At 33.1% G+C, this 7,982-nt stretch overlaps 1 pseudogene; it reads right to left on the bottom strand.

Annotated features, from left to right (window-relative positions):
* Window positions 1-3,017: 3,017 nt before the first annotated feature.
* Window positions 3,018-4,285, bottom strand: LOC141627804 (protein ANTAGONIST OF LIKE HETEROCHROMATIN PROTEIN 1-like; annotated as a pseudogene).
* Between the last annotated feature and the right edge of the window lie 3,697 nt (window positions 4,286-7,982).

Here is a 7,982-nt window from a genome sequence, read left to right as displayed (position 1 = left end):
TAAATTCTAGAATATAAGACGGTCTCACATCATAAAACTATGAAGTTTTATAAAAAAAATTATTCTTATAATGCTATTAAATGAGTTGTCTTTTTATTAGGCGAAAGTGGTGATTGAGCCCCGCCTAATTGTGAAATTAAATCCCATAAGTTTAGATTGTAGTGATTAGGCCCCATAAATTATATAAAAGGTGAAATTAAACCCCCTTACCCAAAATCTCATGAGGAATTCAATATATCATAAATAAAAAGTGAAATTGATTATACTTTTTACAAAATATGCAATCAAAATTCAAAAAAAAAAAAAAATTAACAAATGAAATCATAATCGAAATTGAATTAACATCAATTAGAAAGGATTTTAAATTATTTTATAGAAAAAAATATTTAAATATTATAAAAGAAGTAAATATTTTTTCCTAAAATTGTTAACAATTCTTTAAAAATTATACAGTGTATAATTTTTTTCTTGAAAAAAAAATGAATACTCTAAAAAATATATGTGCCTGGTTAATTGTCTAAAGTTTTCGTAGGTAACAAAGAAATGTTTAAATAAAAAAAATGTTTTTTTCTCAAATCAATCAATCCATATATATAAAGCAGTAACTTTTTGAGCGATATTAGAGAGTCCAACATTTTTAGAATTTCTATATATAAAATAAATTTATATAAATTTATTATTATTCTCCTAATAAGTGTAGATCTATCTTTTTCCTCTTAATAATTTATGAGAAAAATATCCTAATGGAATTAGATCTAATAATTTATGACAAAATAATCCTACTAGAAGTAGATCAATAATTTATGAGAAAAATAATACTAATAGAAGTGGATATAATAATTTATCGATTATTCTTTATTAAAATAATAATAGGAAAATAACTTTATAAAGAATATTTATTTTAAAAATATTTATAACGTAAGAAAGGTCATATAATAAACATATAAAAGTGTTAAAATTGCATATTTTATAAACATTCAATTACTCTTTGTGAGAAAAAAAAAAGAGATCCTAATTTTTAACAAATATAAAAATATTCTCAAAAATCTAAGTTGTTCGACTTTAACTCGTAGTAATAAAGATAATTTTATTCTAAAACATTTTTGAATATTTAAAAGATTTACAAAATATTCGAGTTGTTAATTATAACCAAACCCCTATTTATCTTATAAAAACCCTTAGGAAAAAACTGATTTTTATTTAAAAAAAAAATATTCCAAGAAAAAATAACAAGTCATGATATGAAAAAGAAGTAAGGAATGAAGTCCAGATCCTCTCCCGTGAGGGTCCAATGCCTACCTAATCTATTGCCACGTAAACTTGCCAAAAGTTGACGGCTTAGAAGAATTTCTTGTTTTCTTATTCACTCTTGTCTCCCTATGACCCTATCTCCTCAGAATCTGAAGCAAGTAAGCAACCAACTCCTTTTTGCAGTACACCATGCATCACCATTCACCATAGCCAAATTCCTTGCCTATTATCATATACATCATCTTACACAGAAAAATCATTCATCATCAAATATCAATAACTCAAAAACGAACTTTCCCCATATATATCCACCACTTTCGTCACATCTTCTATTACTTAAAATACCCATCTGGGAAAAATCAAAACTTAAAACTATCCTCCCAAACAACCATCATTTCCACTGATTACGTCCCAAACGCCTCCTCATAGCTACCTGACTTTCAATTGTTACTCCATGCAAATGGTCTCCAGGAAGACGGTTGCCGTTTTATCATATGGATCTCAGGGGTTGAGTGATTGTGATGGTGGCATGATGTGGTGAAGTTACTTGCTTTTCTTTGTTTTGGATAATCGAATATTGGGTCACAATAAAAGTAGAACTGCAATTGAATTAATGAAGGTAGTGAATAGGGATGACAATGGACCGAATCTGGGTAGGGTCCGATAGGATCCAGATCCATATCCGCCACACCAACGTTGGATCCATATTCGACCCATATCCGGCGGATCCAAATTTTCCAGATCCATATCCAGATCCATTTTCAAATAAGTGGATCCATATCCAACCCATATCCACGGGGTCCAAAAAATTAGGATCCATATCTTACCCATCAGGGTCCGGATCCGCGGATCTGGATAGGATCCAGGATTCGTTGCCATCTCTAGTAGTGAATAATGGAATTTTGACGGAGGAAGGGAGTAATAAGAGCAACTCCAATTAGGGATGACAATTATGCCCAAACCGAACCGAACCCGAATCGAACCGAAGGAAAAAATTCGATCCAAACCCACCATTTAAAAACCCATCCCCGATTCACTACTTAAAAACCCATATCCATATATCCACTATTAAAAACCCGAACCAAATCCAAACCTGATCCATTCATACCCAAACCCGATCCAATCAGATATTTTTGAAAATTTAGGCTTTTTAACCTTGAAATTTCAATTTTCTTATATAAAATTAATTTTGTATGTAGTCAAATCAAGTTTCGAATTGAGTTTTGGATTATATGGTGGATCGGGTATGGATTTGGAGCGGGTATGGATTTGAAAAAAGTATAATGGGAACGGGTATGGATTTTAAAATTTTGGATATGGATCGAGTATGGATATGGATCTGTGATCCAATAACTAAGTGGATCGGGTTTGGATCTTTCAAAACCCGATCCATTTCGACACATTGCCATCCCTAACTCCAATGGTCAGCCACAACCCCTTGTAGCGTGGATTTCCACCTCAGCATTTCAAGCAACCCTGCTGTCTGGCTACAAAGTCGTCCAATGGTGGGCTACAATACCTTGTAGCTTATATGGATCCCACAAGTCAAATTAATATTTCAACTTTAATTTTATTCAATAATTACATTTATATCATCAAAAATATATAATTTTGCAATATAACTAGAAATGCATAGTGTTTAAATAATATAATTGCCAACAATTTTTTTTAAAGAAGATACGAAGAAAAAAAAAAGTGACAAGACATACCGATATAAAACTAACATGGGTAGAGATATTTAAAGCTAAAATATTATAATCTTAGTTTTATCTTCCGAAACGTGTCCAAATGTGCTCCATGAGGTCGGCTTTCAATTGTTGATGCATCAGCCTATCTCGGATTGTCGCATCCCTTGCAAGAAATGTTTCAAAATCTATGTCATGCCCTTGTTGAACATCATTAACAACATTTGAAGAAAAGTCGTCTTGAGAAAAGTTTTCGCTATAAGTTTGACGCTCATCTTCGACGATCATATTGTGAATTATAATGCATGTATCCATGATATCATGGAGCCTTCTCTTATGCCACGAACGCGCTGGTCCACGAACTATTGCAAAACGAGATTGTAGTACTCCAAATGCTCGTTCAACATCTTTTCTTGCACTCTCTTGTCTTTCCTTAAATAAAAGCCTTTTTGGGTCTCGGGGGTGTGGAAAGCTCTTTACAAATACAGCCCACTCAGGATATATACCATCAACAAGATAATACCCGTCTCATATTCACTGCCATTTACAGTAAAATGAACTTCTGAAGCAATACCTTGTAATTTATCTCGAAATAAATTTGATCTGCTTAGTACATTAAGGTCGCTGTTTGACCGAGTGACACCAAAGTATGCATGCCATATTCATAGATCCACAGAGGCGACTGCTTCAAGCATGACCGTCGGATATCCATGATCACCTCGCGTATACTGTCCTTTCCATCCCGCTGGACAATTTTTCCATGCCCAATGCATACAATCTAAACTACCAAGCATACCAGGAAATCCATGACATTCCTCGTGCATCTTAAGCAATCGTTGCACATCGTTGGCATTGGGTTTTCTCATGTACTGTTCGCCAAACACTTCAATAACACAAGTACAAAATTCAAAAAAGCACTCTATAACCGTAGTTTCACCAATTCTAACATACTCGTCAACAACATCAGTAGGGGTACCGTAAGCTAACATACGAATAGCAGCAGTGCATTTTTGAAGAGGGGACAAACCTTTAATTTTTGCAGCGTCAAATCTTTGTTGAAAGTATCTAGTGTGATTTCCAAGGGCATCTACTATACTACAAAAGAACTCCTTTCTTATTTGGAATCTTCTTCGAAAAATATGATCCGGATAAATTGGCGTAGCTGAGAAGTAATCGTTGTATAGACGTTCAGCCCCACCTTCTCGATCCCGAGGCACAATAGTTCGTGATGGAGTATTATATTGTTGGAGAAGCTAAAGCTCCATTTCTTTATGTGTTTCATCAAATAACTCCTCCTCTAAAAATTTATCTAAATCAAAATCGTTTGACATATTGAAATTTTGAGACATTTGAGACATTTATTGGTGAATAGTTGAGTAGTAATAAGAAAATATATGAGTAATATAAAAATGACTTTTGTAATATTGGATAATGAGTGTTAACAAATGAAATGAGATTGTATATATAGAAATTATTTTCTAACGGCTAGTTTTTATAACGGTTATATATATATAACGGCTATTTTTTTATAACGGCTACTTTATTTTGACGTTTTTTTTATACAACGACTAGTTTAGATTGTATGCATTGGGCATGGAAAAAAGCATCAACTTGAATATTATTTTAGAAAAAACTACATAATGAAAAATAAATGTGTCAACTAATGAAAAAAAAAACACTTTAGCTGTTACATAATTGTAGTCATAATTCACGACATTCCATACTTGGCCATAATTATTTCGCATACTTGCTCATGGTTTTTTCTCGCTCTTTCATCCATATTTAATGTTTCTTTCATAAGATCGCAAAATCCTTTTGACGTATTTCTTCATCTTTTTGTCGAATGACATCTTCACATAATGAAAGTCTTTTTGATTGCATTTCTCTATATTTATCCCACTTCTCATCAATGGCACCTGCGGTCTTTTTCGTCTTGTCTTTCTTTCGTGTCGCTGCTTTAGCTGCCTTTTGCCCCACATGTCGTTCTTCCGATATTTCCTCTATGTTACCAGTGTCACTTGTATTAGGATTAGAACAAGATGTAATGTACACTCCTGATGATGAAAATTTTCTTCTCTTTGATGAACCACTTTTTGGATCAACAAATTCTTTCCATTTTTTGTGCGGCTCTCAGAATTTTCCATGAATACAAATAAGAAAATTTTTTATTCTTATTTTGTGACTTGAAATTTCCTTAGCCTTAGTTATTAAAAGGTCTTTGTCGTGGCCGCTTGGGTGACTATTCTTTAGTTGTATGTAGCATCCATTGAATTTACTCACATCGGCACTCATTTTGTACCAATGATTTGTTGCTTGATAAATGGTGATCGAAGGGCCTTCTCTCTTCCACTGGTTGTAATAATTGACGATATTTTGCCAATATTTATCCTTACTTTGATCCGTTCCTTTGATCGAGTCGTTCGTAAAATTTAACCAACTTGTGCATAAATCTTCATCATTATATTCGCTCCATTTAAATTTCTCCTTCGTATTTCTAGTGCTTTCAATAATTACCTCTTCCTGTGTAGCCTCATTTTGCCGAGTTTCACAATGCGCACCCGACTCTTGACATGGTGATTATTGGTTCATGCTAGTTGCCTCCGTACTTTCTCGTCTTGTGTTTCCATGAGGAAAATTAGGTTCACTTTAAATCGGGGGTTGTTGGTAGTGGCTTGATGTAGGTCGACTGCTTGGCATAACCATGGGTGGGTAAAAGTAGGTAGGGTGACGGTATAATTGAGGGTCGAGGGTGGATGAAATATTTTGAGTATATTGGGTAACATTTGCCGAGTAACTTCGAGGAGTTGGACGAATCGGAGATGTTTGTATATTTGATAATTGTTGTGAATTTTGGCAATTTTCATTTTCGATATTGGAAGAGTTCTGCAGATAGTCATAATATTGACTAAACGAATTGTCGAGATTTTCCATATAAATTTTATTATTGGTTTTTCTTATAAAAACATAGGAGTAAATTATTATAGGAAATTTTGGTGGATGAAATAAAAATGGTGTATTAAAATATATTCTATTTATAAGGTTAATTTTGAAAGTAGGATTCAAAAATCAACTTTCAAATTTAAAAAAATTTGCTTGAGCATAACAAATATAGCTGTTGTATTCATATGAAAATCATATCTGAAAAATGGACGTTGTCTTGTAAAGGTAGTAGTAGCAATTCATTTCCTCATTTGATAGGAAAAATAGCAAATTAGTTGAAAGTCAAATAATTGTATCCTAAAAAAATTGAGTGAGTTGATTAATTTGAACAAGTGAAAGTCACGCACCAATGCAAATGGTAGTGTACATCAGTTTCCTATTTTTACTCTACATTTTTATTTTTGTTTTTTCAAATCTAGCTATATGCTTGAGAAAGCAGGTACTGCTTTCAAGCATACTCCATTTTCTCTTTCCCAATGGTGAGCTAGTAGCTAGATAATTTTGATTAATTGCAAACAGGTCCTAAATTTACACCACTGGAGTTGCGCTTGTAGCTTGATTTGTCATGTCAATATTTCAAGTTACTTCGCTTTTCGGCTACATACGTCTCCATTGGTGAGCAATAAATTGTAGCTTAAGTGGCCCCACATTACCTTAATCGACCAATAAAAATTAAGCAACTTTGTTTCAAGCATGTAGCTTGGTATAATAGGCGTTGCTTTCGAGCGAGTTGGTTTTTCGGTGCTCCAATGATAAACTACTTGCTTGACAATTTTTAAAAATTGCAAGCATGTCCTTTTATTAAACCATTGAAGATGCTCTAAGAGTTTTACTTGAGTAAGAGAGTATGAGCAACATCCCCCCCTTTTTTTTACACTCATAGCCGTTGATTTGGGCATTCACCACGTGCCATTTTAACCTGGTACTGGACCCTCCAGTTATTCTATAACTAGAGGATCTGAACGCTAAGGAATGATCTTTACTTCGCATTTGGCTTTTACAACGGTGATAAAATTTCTATAATGACAATATTAGAAATAAACAACTTCAACGGTGGCATGAAATAATTTTAAATCTACCTTTCTATAACTTATCAAATGTGTTTGATTAGATTACCAATAATATTCACTTAAGATTAAACAAAAATGAGCTACCATTTAAAAATATTAAATAAGTCTCATATCGATTTTGTCAAGCCAAAAATTTAAATACAAATGAACAAAGTCAAGAATTACATTTTTATACGGGACTAATAATCCAAGAACCAGCTAACTATGATTTTATGAATATATATAGAAAAATTGGTTTCAAATTGTGCGAACTATATATAATCTGCTATTATATCACCGGATTTTTTCTTCAAATTGGTTTCAAATTCGTATCAAATCCATAATCAACGTTAAAAATGTATTGAACTGCCAAATATACAAAATTATTCGGTTACATCAATTTTTATTTTCTAAATTCCAATTCAAATTTGTGTTTTTATTCACTTAATTATTTACTGCGATTTGCATATGGCTGGTTATTACTATGTCATGCATTTATTGTATATTTAAAAGTGCAATAGTTTTTGCAGTAGCTTTTCATAGTATTTTTTTAAGGAAAATTTCCATTTTGTGCCCCAAGGTTTGGGTTAATTCCACTTCAGTGTCATTAGGTTTGCATAATTACACTTTGGTGTCCTGATGTAACACCCCCATAAGTCGGGGCCCTTTCTCAAGGCATTCCCAACACATGGAGGCATCACAAGACTTGGTTTCTCAAGCTTGTAGTGCGAACAAACGAGTAAAAAATAATTTAAGACAATAACTTAAATAGATAAGTTGTAGTTAGATAAATAGTTACATGTTAGGGGATACAAATGCCATCCCATTTAGTACAACACAATTGAAAGAGAACGGAGTTTAGATAGTAAAAAACTAGATAAGCATAAGTGGCGACAACTAGTGAAGACCGCTCCTAAGCCCTCGCATCAAATCAAGCTAACCTGTCAATCACTGCTCCCCATATGGGCGAAAATCACCATATGGTTCACCACAGACATTTAAAACCCAAGTGGTATATTAATAATACAAATGCTATGCATACCATTATCCAACTACT

This window comes from Silene latifolia, chromosome Y (assembly GCF_048544455.1).
Source record: "Silene latifolia isolate original U9 population chromosome Y, ASM4854445v1, whole genome shotgun sequence".
NCBI lineage: Eukaryota > Viridiplantae > Streptophyta > Magnoliopsida > Caryophyllales > Caryophyllaceae > Silene > Silene latifolia.
The sequence above is the reverse complement of the archived record's forward strand: the minus strand, read 5'-3'. Positions and strand labels throughout refer to the sequence as shown.